General features: G+C 41.6%; 1 protein-coding gene across 1 annotated transcript in view; it reads right to left on the bottom strand.

The window, feature by feature from the left end:
- The window catches only part of gucy1a2 (guanylate cyclase 1, soluble, alpha 2), a 325259-nt gene that overhangs the window by 134734 nt on the left and 176854 nt on the right, over nucleotides 1-13671 (bottom strand). The window lies entirely within an intron of this gene.

The raw sequence follows: 13671 nt of genomic DNA, 5'->3' as shown, positions 1-13671 counted from the left end.
GTAAGATTAGGGTGAGATTAAATTACCGTGACATTTCAGTATATCTGTCCAAGTTCAGGTTTCTCAATTTATTCTTTAAAAAGCTTTTTTTGTCTGTTATTTTAGATAGTGGATGTTTTAAAATTACAGGATAATACACATGTTTTTGAATAGAGTACCTTACTAGTAGTACATTAATGAATAATGTTTAATGACTGATACCATCAGCTCTATTCAAAACAGAGAGGATCCAACCAGTCAGATGTCCTGTGATTGTGTTTGTGTCAAACCTGCTCTCTAGCAAGAGAAACACAGCCATAACATTAGAGACAGAGAGAGAATAATGTGTATCTAGTACCTCCAACTAGCTATGCAAGAACATTTTTCATTCAATTGTTTGATTTTTTAAGTGCTTAGCATCCTTTCCCATTTTTTACTCTTATTGTTGGTTTGACATGAACTATATCCTATCTAGAGTGACCCAGCAATGTAGTTTCTGTGATTAGAGTTGCACTGTTGACTCTCCGAGTTCTTTGAAATTGTTATATTCTGAAAGATGTTAATGTGTCAGTATGTATCACTATAGCAGAGAATTCAAATACATAAAAAATTGTAATTAGATGTACAACTCATTATTTTATTTTATTTTGCTCCTTCCTCGGTGAGAAAAAAAGGTGAGTCCTGCAGCGCTTTTGTTTCTGCTTTTTGGGATTTTGATCTGGAGGCCTTCTAAACATCACCACAGGGATATCTGGGTTGTGGTATATAACATTTACATTTCGGGATTTATGTGCTTTCAAACATTAGCTTTAGAATTAGTGAAAACATTTTTATTTTTAAAGTAGCTTATAAACCTTTATTTATATGTCAGTATAAAGGCTGCTCTTTGCTTGCAAGCAGCCTGTCTTTCTTTCTTGCTGCTAAGTTTAAAACTTCAGTGAGATAATAAAAGGTCAAGGACACTGTGTACTCTGAGAGAGCTGAACAGCCCATTGCCTCAAAAATATAGATGCTGAGACATTAACCTTAAGAGAACTAAACAGGCTACTATTTTGGAAAATACATGTATAGAGAATTTAAATCTATGTATTAATACTTTCTTATATTAATACTTTTAATTGAGTTAAAGTAAAATGTGTTATATTATCTAGCTTTAAGTCATATAGAAGTTCATTATTAATAGCTTATGTCTATTTCTTCCAAGCAACTGCCTGTTGCTTATCCACTGATACTGTCTGCCTGCTGACAGTAGCATGAGATGATGATAAGCCAAGGATAGTGTGAACTTAGCACTATTGCCTTAAGAGATGTAGCTGTCTAAACCTGTAGCCTCGAGGGATGATTGTGCAAGAAGAAGTAATTCATTCGAGTGACCTAGTATCTTATTTGCGAGTCCTCCTGATTCCGACTTAATGGTGGGAACTGATCGATTAACAAGTCTCAGTTGCCTGAACAGGGTAAGGAGTAGTCTATGCAAGTTTGGTCAGATGATGGACATAAGGCCAGGTGATCGGCATTAGGTAATGGTGAGCTTGGACATTAGGTAATGTGGGAAGAACTAGAAGGGGGAGAGTATTTTGCATAGATGATAAGAATATAAACCGATGCACGTAAGCACTTGCTCAGTGGTCATGTCTGTTTGTTATATTGCTGGACTCCAAGGCTACCTTCTTTAAAGGAAAGAGAGAGTTTTTCTCCACAATAGTGACAGCCAAGTGTTTGTAGCAAATTGCTTTTTGATTGGCTTCTTCTATCATTTTTTAATTAAAATTCACAGAGCAGTGGAGTGTTTCTTCACTAGCAAAGAAATTGAGCTGGAGTTCACTGCCCTGATACATGTTAGCTTTAACATTCCGGGGATGTCTTGTTCACAGATTGACCCAAAAGTTCATTATCTTCTAGTCACATTTTTCAATCCAGTCAAATCTTCTCAAATCTAAACCCCCTGTTGTTTGTAATAGAGCTCTCCCATTAAAGCATATACTGATGACATTCCTGGAAAAATGAAAATGAAAAGAGGACCCCTGAAGCATTAGGATCTCCAAAGAGCACCCATGAATGCTTGTCAAGGCTGTTCCCTCAACAATGAACAAGGTATTTTATAGAAGAACCCCCCCTTCAGAGAAGAATCTAAAATGAATTGATGATGATGATCCACTTTATTAACCCACGAGGGGAAATAGTCTTTTGCATGACCTTTGAGTGCAGGGTCAGCCATTGTGCAGCTTACCAGGAGCAATTTTCAGGTTAAGGGCCTTGCTCAAGGGCCCAGCCGAGTAGGATCCCTTCTAGCACTAAACTCAACCTTAACTCTTTTAGGGCAGATGTCGACTTTTGTCGACAGGAGGGGTTGAGGGCGAATGTCGACAAAAGTCGACATCCAGGGATAGAGGGCGACAATCAGCTGTTAATGGCGACAAAACTCACTGTCACGTCGCAGGCATTCCCTCTGTGCTTGGAGGAATGCTAGACTTGTTGACTCAGCAACTAATCCTTGCGTGTGCATGAGTTGCGAAATGTAAACAATGGCAAGATGGCATCGACATGTCACAAGGGAGCGAAGCGAGTGCAGAAAAGAAAACACTCGGCAGACAATGTTTTGCACATTATCGCGGAGTCGGACTCTGATTTTTCAGAATCGGATTTTATTGACAGTGATCAGGAGATCGAACAAGAGAGTGAGAATCCGGCATCAGCTGATCGGACACCAGCCGATGCCGCGCCAGCTGATCTGCTGCCAGCTGAACGCATTTGCACAGCCAATGCATCTACGGCAAGGTTTGCATGGGAGGAATACACAGACATTGATCCGTGGGCTACCAGACTTCACAAGACGGCATGGCTTGCTGTTGGACATGACAGATCACCAGCTGCTGAACTACTTCAGGCTACTCTCTCCTGATGCTGTTTTTCAGCTACTGTCAGACGAGACAAACAGGTAGGCAGAGAAATTTTTTGAATCGCGGGCTGCGCTTGCATCACATTCTCATTTTTTGAAGTGGAAACCCACAACAAAAGACGAGATGAAGCGCGCTGTGGCATTACAAATAGAGATGGGACAGAACTGGTGATATAACTTCAGAGAGCATTGGTCCAAACGTGCTTTGTCCCCTGGTGGCTTTGGACAGGTTATGCAGCGTGATGATAGGTACGTGATGCTGCAAAGTTTTATTCAGAAAACTTGGTGGCAATGGCATGGCACGATGGCAAATGGGTGACTTGTCTCTCTACAGTACACACTAACAATATATGTGAGAAAGTGCAGCAACAGACAATTGAAAAGTAGGCACCAAAGCAACACATATTGTAAGCAGTGCAATGTGGCAATGACTGAAATTGCTGCTTTGAGCGAGATCAGGCTTTGCAGGACTTTGCTGTGTAAAATGTATGTGATATGTATGTGAAATCATAGAGTATGCAGGCTCATACAACATGCAAGACAGTAACATTTGTCAAAAGTAAATATTTTTTGTTGATTTCAATTGCTTTGTGTTCTTTTTTTAAAAAAAGTTAGTTTTTGGAAAAATATTCAGCCCTGGGAGAAAAGAAACACAAAAAAGAATTAGCCCTAAAAGAGTTAAATTCAGCTTCTCCATCTACATGAACTGGAGGTTGAGTTGAGATAGACCGAAAATAGGGACAGGAATGAATCAGCTTCATATGAGAAACATAGAAAACTAGATGGATCTTGATGTGACCTTTACTTCAACACCCCTAACAAAGGACAACTAGAGCCAAAAATGGTGCTACCCACTAAAAAACAAGAGGGCATTGTGGTAAACAAAATATATGATGGTAAAATAAAGGTAAATGTCCTAAAACTAAAATTAACAACACAACAAAATTTAGATAGTAGGTATTTAAACACAGCTAAATCAGTACAATATCAAAAGTAAATTTTAAACACGGTTTCATTATAAGCTCCCACCTTACCAACCTTGACATAGGCTGAGCACAGCACTACCCCTGTACCTTAGGTCTACTTGCTACAACATGGCAAGCATTCCACAGTAAAAGTAGAAACTTTCTGTGGTCCACCTTTGATGGTCTTTGGTGATGATACTAATCTTTTCTAGCTCCATAGTTTCAACCACATCTTTTCTTGAAAAATCTTAGTGGATGTCCCCTTTGCTGTCCATGTCTATGTCCTTTCCATTATACATGTTCCCATTTTTAAACAGAGCCAAAACTAGTACTTCCTTCAGTGCTTCACCCATAATTTGGCTGGCCAGCTCATCCTTTGTTTCTTAAACAGGGCAACCAAAGCATTCTCTTTCCAACTTACTTCTACTGTGATAATTTAACAGATGAATACATAAACACGTATGCTACTATTGCCTTGTCTGAGTTCAAGTAATCAATGTACTGCTGCTTCTGTTTGCACCAGTAAATCATTTTTATTAGTGTAATTTTTCTCAAATCCCCTCAATAAACACTTCTAATAAATAGCAACTTGAATGATTTGAATCATATCATGCAAGACATTTATCATTAATGACATATGCAGTCTTAGCCCTATCTGAACTTTAGATTTGGGTCTGCAAATTAAAAAACTTTGAAGCACTGTTTTAAGAAGCCGTATGCTTTTCTATTTTCAAAAAAATCAAAAATGAATATGGGATCTGAGGCTCCTTCGTCATACTGAATGTATAACTCTCCCTGTCCCCAAATTTCTTGTTAAATGCAATTAATTCCTGTAACCATTTGTTGAAATGATGATGCCAAATCCCAACCACTAATTGCTCTGGTAACACTTTAGTTTACATACTGAAAAATGCATCTGTTACACATTTACTATTATGTAATAAGATCTTAGCAAACACTTCTTTGGGTCTTCATTCATCTCTGCAATGTGACCTACTACTACAGACCTACTGGTGTTGTCTGAGCTGGCTTAACTGATGCACATTTCTCTTGATATTACATATTTAGTATCAGACCTTCATATCAACAAGTCATTTTACCATCATGTTAATATGCCACATTGCACAGAGATGAATAACCTTTCTACTATTTATGCTTTATAAGTGTTATGAAGACCAAAAGAAGCCTTTGCTAAGGTATTGCTACTAAAGAGTAAATAAGCATTAAATGCATTTTTGTAGCACCTAAAACTAAAGTTCTACCATTGTTCCTTTGTTTCTCATTTCCTTTGCTCTCTACAGCCACATTTCATTTAGAGTCACTCATTTTAATTTTATCCAAAATTTTGTTGCAAATGTTGTAGATCATTTCTGTTGAAGTAGAAAGTACAGGAATTGTAAACTGGAAAACATATAGGGTCAAAATCTGTAATATTGAAAGATCCAAACACAGCTAGTCCTAAACGTGAAACAAAGAGAAGCACTAAGACAAGGTTATTAATCAGAGTATACCCTTTGAGAAGAATGAGAAGGTTTTTGATGACAACCCACAGTCTTAGACATTGAATAACATATGGTGCAATGTTATAAACTGTTGTGTTGAACATTGGAACATTAGAACAGACGAGAACAGGCCATTCAACCCAACAAAGCTTGCCAGTCCTGTCCACTTAATTCTTCTAAAAAAACATTGTCTAGTTTTGAAAGTCCCTAAAGTCTTTGTATCTACCACGCTACTTGGTAGCTTATTCCAAGTGTCTGTGGTTTTCTGTGTAAAGAAAAACTTCCTAATGTTTGTGTGAAATTTACCCTTAACACGTTTTCAACTGTGTCACCATGTTCTTGATGAACTCATTTTTAAATAACAGTCTTGATCCACTGTAACCCAGCCATAGGGGATGCACAAACCAGTGTGTTTCTTCGTGCCAGTCCCAAGCCCAGAAAAATGGGGAGGGTTACATCAAGAAGGGCATCCGGTGTAAAATTTTGCCAAATCAATATGCGGACAACAATACAAATTTCCATACTGGATCGGTTGAGCCCCGGGTAAATAACAACGGCCACCAGTACTGTACTACTGTACATCCACTGTACTAATTCCCTTCATAATTTTAAATATTTCAATCATGTCACCTTCTTAATCTGCTTTTGAAGATTGAAAAGGCTCTGCTCTTTTAATCTTTCTTCATAATTCCTCCCCTGTAGCCCTGGAATGAGCCTAGTCAATCTTCTCAGGACCTTTTCTAGCACTACTATGTCCCTTTTGTAGCCTGGTGACCAGAACTACACACAGTACTCCAGATGAAACCTCATCAATGCATTATAAAGCTTGAGCATAACCTCTTTGGACTTGTCTTCTACTCTGTCACTGTCTGGAAGTTGATAGTGACAAGTCCACTATGACTCTTAAATCCTTCTCATAATGTGTACTCTTGTAAGCTTTCTGAAGTTTTTTTTTTTTGTTTGTTTTTTCTGTCCACCCTGGCCATCGGACCTTACTCCTTTTCTATGTTAACTAATGTTGCCTTATTTTAATTTCTTATTTTGTCTTTTATTTTTCTTTTCTTCATTATGTAAAGCACTTTCAGCTACTTTTTGTATGAAAATGTGCTATATAAATAAATGTTGTTGTTGTTGTTGATTTTCAAACCTCCCATTATGTATTCATACCTAAAATTTTTACTCCCTATGTGTAATAATTTACATTTACTGACATTAATAAGCTGTCCAAATCCTTCTATAATGATTTAACAGATTCCAAATTATCTGCCAGTCCACCTTTCTTGGTATCATCTGCAAACCTAACCAGCTTATTACTTATATTCCTATCTGTTTTGTCTTGGTAGAGTAATAATTAGTCTACTTTCCCCTTTTGTATTATTAATATGTAGCCTTTGCCACAAATCTCCCAGACTTACCACTGTTTCTAAGGTATTGTACCATATAACTTCTCCCACCCTTCCCTTCTACGTCTATAACCTCAGACAATTAGGTGTAATAAAAGACAAGCAGGAGTTAAGTTACAATTTAAACAATGTATCCATATTACTAACCGAGAATAAACCGGATATGGATGCAGGGACACGGCGATGGGACCATGAGACGTACTGCGCAGGCGCGCATCTCATAAACAGCAAGCGAAGTCGTATCCACCGCGAACGAAGGAGTCACGGCCCAAGAACAAAAGAGCTCAACTAACATGAATGAGAAATGAAGCAACAACGCACCCATAGCTACCACTAACGACACAACCACACAAAAAAGAGGATTTTGCGCTGCACCCCAGAGTCAAATGTGAGAGGCTATGGAGGCCCCACAGGTCCACAAAGATAGTATGAAAGGCGCAGGCGTCACCGCCATATTGTGAGTGGCACTACTGCGGAGTGAAGGCGCAGGCGTCACCGCCATATTGTGAGTGGCACTACTGCGGAGTGAAGTTAGGAATAATGTGCTGCTTGGGATTATACAAACCGCTGAACGCTTTACACCAAATTCAAACACAATACAGCTCAACGATACAAACATGAGCCCACCTGGATAAGATCAATGAACGCAGGCGCCTACAACGCGCGTCTGAAACTGCGGAAGCAAAGCAGGCACGGGTTCAAAACGAAAGACCACAACTGACGGAGATAAATAATCTCTTTCAAATCTATTTCGGGTTACCCAAGACCAGGGGTTGGCGAGCAAAGCGAGCAGGGGGCAGAGCCCCCTAGTTATTGATAATATTCATAAATAATAACAATATGCAAAGTACATTTGAATATTGGCAACCATACAACCTGATAAATGGTGATATGTAGTTTCAGGCGGCACACAGACTTGTTAGTTACTTAAAATGTCTCTAGTTAAGGCATCATTTTTGGTCAGCTTTCTTCAGAACAGGTCGCATGCCTGTCTCAATATGGCTGCCGAGCTGTGCTCTTCATTGTGTTATCCTTTACAGTTCATGGTGTGTGATGGTCTTTCATCATTTGGTAAGAGAGAGAGAGCTGGGTAAAGCAAGCAAATTTATAGATTTCCTGTCCAACCCCTACAGCCAATAGGGTGTCATAGTATTTAAAAGCTTTTGATACAAGCCAGTTCCAAACAGCCATACTTCACACCAATGGGGGGATAAAACACCTTCACACTTGCCCTCCAAACCATATGTTAAGGTAAAGCTTGGCAGTTAGACGGCCTGGCTTTCCTATGGGGGTTGAGAGACTTCAGAGAAACACTCACCAAACTTGTTTGAGGCACTTCCCCCAACTCTGTTGTAGAATTCACTTTCCTGACTTAGTCCTGGGTGGGACAGGAATGCTTCTCACTAATGTAACACTAATATTACATTGCTTTGCCTATGTTACAAATAAAGACATACAAAATATTTATCAACTTGTATGCAAAATTTCACATCACAACACTATCTGATTCATTTATATATATTAACAATAGCAGCGGTCCTAACACTGATCCCTGCAGAACGCCACTCTTAACCTCAGCCAATTCTGATAAGGTTCCTTGCACCATAACCCTCATGCTTCATGTGTCTGAGCCAATTCTGTCATAAAGATATCATTATGTGAATTTCCCCTTGGGATTAATAAAGTATCTATCTATCTATCTATCTATCTATCTATCTATCTATCTATCTATCTATCTATCTATCTATCTATCTATCTATCTATCTATCTATCTATCTATCTATCTATCTATCTATCTATCTATCTATCTATCAAGCACAATTTCTGGAAATGTACCAACAGAAACATCACAACAAACCCAGAAAAAGATGGCATCCACAAGAAACAAAAGAGGGATACTTGAAATTTCAAAACATGACAATAATAGAAACAAGTTAAGTTCCAACAAAATATCCAATACAAACAAAAATAAAATTTGAATTCTCTGATGTTTAAAACTTCAATGAAAATATTCAGTATCTGAGTTTTTGAAATAAATGCATTTAACTAAAAAAAGTAAGAAGATTTGACATATCCTAATATTGGTACTGGGGCTTCAAGAATCTGTATGTCAGGAATATTAGGTTTTTGACAGGTTTCATCCCATTTTTGGATGCTTTCCTAGTCATTGTTGAAGTTATATTTTAACAGTGACATAATCATCTCTGCGCCATTTTAATTGTAATTGCTTTTGCCATAGCAGAAGCAATAATGTGCATAGCAACAGCACTCAATGCCAGTCACATGACTGTGTGTTAAAATGGTGGGGTGCATGGTTTGGTGTCCTAGTATTGATGCCTTTCTTTCTTGTTTAGTGTATAAAGTTGCTAAAGGGTGCTACCAAGATGACTTAGTGTTAGAATTTTCTGCCTATTTTTTGTGACTTTGTTTCTGATGTAGATACTGAGGTTTGACAATTGATTTTCATTCTGTCTTTCTGGCTGTCTGCCTGGTTCTGACTATGCCGCAGTTCATTCTTTAAAGTATGTTCACCTCTTGGTATTATTTTCTGTGCACATACTCTGTGATTTTACTGCAAACTGAGTTCTAACACTCATCACGATTAGTAAGGTGCAAAGGTGGTCAAATTAAAGTGAGAAAGACCAGCATCTTATTGGAAAGTGAATCCAAGCAAATGTAGGCAGAACTTGCAATATCCAAAAAAGAAAAGAATGGGCTGGAAATTAATGCAAATGCCCGAAGGACATTCACAGTGACTGACGAAGAAATTTAAAATAGTATATTTTTTTAATACTACAAAATAATAGTATATATTTTAATTTGCTATATTGGGAAAAGATGTGAACAATAACTGATTTACCATGGAGTTCACTTAAAGAAGAATGAAAGCCTATTATCATAGGAAAGTTTGAAACTTGACATGAAGGCTGCAACTAAAAGATAAAAGAAGACCAGATGCATGAACAACCACAGGGATCACAAAAGAAAATTGTAATTATGTTTAACTTATGGTGTAATCATTAATTAAATGCAATATGTGTTTTTACTGCGGCACATGATCATCAAACTCCATTCTACTGTGGTAAATTTCAGTTTTGCTTGAAACAATTAGAAGTCATTTATGATAAATTCCTTGGCAGATTTAGTAAAGGATGAAACACTATAGAAATAAATGAGTTTATGCATTCAGTAACATAGTAAATCTAACTGAAAATGAAATGGCTAGAAAAGACTTGAATAAGTTGGATGTTAATTTATGCAATAAAATGACATTTTTTTAGATTCACACTAAAATATTTATTAAATACCACCAACGTCAGCACTCTGTTTCTTTGCTCTGTTTCCAAAGCTATTTTGAAGACCTGCAGTTATGTGCTAATTATGTAGGAGGAAGATATCCTTTATTGCCATGGTAACCATCCCCAATATCATAAATCTATCTTGTATATTATGTTTTGTGTTGTATTTATTCAAGAAAAAACGTTTTATCATGACACATTAAGTAGTTGCAAATGTAAGTTACTATTTTAATTCTGAATCTGTCTCAGGTTGCTTTTACTCCAGTATTTAATCTTTTGAACTGGATAAAGAATATGCAGTAAAGAGCCCAATGGCTTCCTAAGGTCCTAGTCAAGTTTTGACTGGGGCCTGGCAAAAAGCAGTTTGGCAGGTAAAGCAAAAGCTCTGTTTTAAAGATGAAATCCCTTTGAAAGGGAAGCAGATAAGATGTCTCCATTCTCAAATAAGAATCCATAATCTATACAGATTAGGTGGTATTAGTGTCCTCCTTGTTTCCTTCCCTTTGTGAAAAATTATACTCACAGACATCTTTCATCCCTTCCTCGAGCCGCCACCTTATCGTGGTGGAGGGGTTTGTGTGTCCCAATGATCCTAGGAGCTCTGTTGTCGGGGGCTTTATGCCCCTGGTAGGGTCACCCAAGGCAAACTGGTCCTAGGCGAGGGACATAACAAAGAGCGGTTCAGAAAACCTCCTATGATGCATACAAACATTGGATTCTGTTTTCCCTCGCTCGGATTCGGGTCACCATGGTCCCCCTCTGGAGCCAGGCCTGGAGGTTGGGCTCGATGGCGAGCGCCTGGTGGCCGGGCCTGCACCCATGGGGCTCAGCCAGGCACAGCCCGAAGAGGCAATGTGGGTCCCCTTTCCCATGTGCTCACCACCTGCAGGAGGGGCCAAGGAGGTTGGGTGCAGTGTGAGTCAGATGGTGGCTGAAGGCAGGGACCTTGGTGGTCTGATCCTCTGCTACAGAAGCTAGCTCTTGGGACGTGGAATGTCACCTCTTTGAAGGGGATGGCACCTGAGCTAGTGCGCAAGGTTGACAGGTTCCGGCTAGATATAGTCGGGCTTACCTCGACGCACAGTGTGGACTCTGGAACCAGTCTTCTTGAGAGGAGCTGGACTCTCTACCACTCTGGAGTTGCCCCCGGTGAGAGGCGCCGAGCGGGTGTGAGCATACTTATACATACGATATGCGCCAGACAGCAGTCTGAAGTACCCACCCTTGTTGGAGGGGGTGCCAGAGGGCGCACCTGCTGGGGACTCCCTCGTTCTGCTGGGAGACTTCAATGCTCACGTGGGCAATGACAGTGAGACCTGGAAGGGCGTAATTGGGAGGAATGCCCCCCCCCCAATCTGAACCCAAGTGGTGTTTTGTTATTGGACTTCTGTGCTCATCACGGATTGTCCATAACGAACACCATGTTCAGGCATAGGGGTGTCCATATGTGCACCTGGCACTAGGACACCCTAGGCCTCAGTTCGAATGATCGACTTCGTGGTTGTGTCATCGGACTTGTGGCCACATGTCCTGGACACTCGGTCGAAGAGAAGGGCAGAGCTGTCAACTGATCACCACCTAGTGGTGAGTTGGCTTCGATGGTGAGGGAGGATACGGGTCAGGCCTGGTAGGCCCAAATGTATTGTGAGGGTCTGCTGGGAACGTCTGGCAGAGTTCCCTGTCAGAAGTAGCTTCAACTCCCACCTCCGGCATAACTTCGACCACGTCCCGAGGGGGGGTGGGGGACATTGAGTCTGAATGGGCCATGTTCCGTGCCTCTATTGTTGAGGCTGTTTTGCTGTTTTTGTTGTCTGTATTTTTTTACTGACCAGAGCTGTGGCCGTAAGGTGGTCGGTGCCTGTCGTGGTGGCAATCCCCAAACCCGCTGGTGGACACCGGCGGTGAGGGATGCCATCAAGCTGAAGAAGGAGTCCTACAGGACCCTTTTATTCTGTGGGACTCCAGAGGCAGCTAACAGGTACTGGCAGGCCAAGCAAAATGCGGCTTCGGTGGTTGCTGAGGCAAAAACTCGGGTGTGGGAGGAGTTTGGGGAGGCCATGGAGAACGACTTACGGACAGCTTCGAGGAGATTCTGGTCCACCATCCGGAGTCTCAGGAGGGGGAAGCAGTGCAGTGTCAACACTGCATATGGTGGGGATGGTGCGCTGCTGATTTCGACTCGGGACGTTGTGGGTCGGTGGGGGGAGTACTTCGAAGACCTCCTCAATCCCACTAACATGTCTTCCAATGAGGAATCAGAGCCTGGGGACTCAGTGGTGGGCTCTCCCATCTTTAGGACTGAGGTCGCCAAGGCGGTCAAAAAACTCCTTGGTGGCAGGGCCACGGGGGTGGATGAGATACGCCCAGAGTTCCTCAAGGCTCTGGATGTTGTAGGACTGTCTTGGTTGACACGCCTCTGCAACATCACATGGACATCGGGGACAGTGCCTCTGGATTAGCAGACTGGGGTGGTGGTCCCATTCTTTAAGAAGTGTGTTCTAACTACAGAGGGATCACACTCCTCAGCCTACCTGGAAAAGTCTATTCGGGGGTCCTGGAGAGGAGGGTCCGTCAGATAGTCTAACCTTGGATTTAGGAGGAACAGTGTGGTTTTCGTCCTAGTCGTGGAACAGTGGACCAGCTCTACACCCTTGGCAGAGTCCTAGAGGGTGCATGGGAGTTTGCCCAACCAGTCTACATGTGTTTTGTGGACTTGGAAAAGGCATTCGACCGTGTCCCTCGGGGAATCCTGTGGTGGGTGCTCCGGGAGTATGGGGTACTGGACCCCTGATAAGGGCTGTTCGGTCCCTGTACAACCGGTGTCAGAGCTTGGTCCGCATTGCCGGCAGTAAGTCGAACCTGTTTCCGGTTAGAGTCGGACTCTGACAGGGCTGCCTTTTGTCACCGATTCTGTTCATAACTTTTATGGACAGAATTTTTAGGCACAGCCAGGGTGTTGAGGGGGTCCGTTTTGGTGGGCTCAAGATTGGGTCACTGCTTTTGCAAATGATGTTGTCCTATTTGCATTATCAGGCCATGATCTTCAGCTCTCTCTCGATCGGTTCGCAGCCGAGTGTGATGCAGCTGGGATGGGAATCAGCACCTCCAAATCCGAGACCATGGTTCTCAGCCGGAAATGAGTTACCTCTGCAGGGTGTCTGGGCTTTCCCTTAAAGATAGCGTGAGAAGCTCGGTCATCCGGGAGGAGCTCAGAGTAGAGCCACTGCTCCTCCGCATCCCTGGTGAGGTGTTCTGGGCACGTCTAACCGGGAGGAGGCCCCGGGGAAGACCCAGGACACACTGGAGGGACTACGTCTCTCGGCTGGCCTGGGAATGCCTAGGAATTCCCCCAGAAGAGCTAGTAGAAGTGGCCGGGAAGGGGGAAGTCTGAGCATCTCTGCTCAAGCTGCTGCCCCCGCGACCCAATCTCGGATAAATGGAAGAGGATGGGTGGATGGATGGATGGACATCTTTCATCAAGGAAAAATTCACATGATGTCTATACAGTGTGATGACTTCAACCCAGGGTTGGTTCCTGTACCCCTTATACCTAAGCAGGATTAAGCAAGTTGGATAAGGAAAGCATGGATGGATGACACCAATGCATCAGTCTATGACAATTGT

Source organism: Erpetoichthys calabaricus, chromosome 4, assembly GCF_900747795.2.
Source record: "Erpetoichthys calabaricus chromosome 4, fErpCal1.3, whole genome shotgun sequence".
Lineage (NCBI taxonomy): Eukaryota > Metazoa > Chordata > Cladistia > Polypteriformes > Polypteridae > Erpetoichthys > Erpetoichthys calabaricus.
Note: the sequence above shows the minus strand (reverse complement) of the source record. Positions and strands in the feature narration are given on the sequence as shown.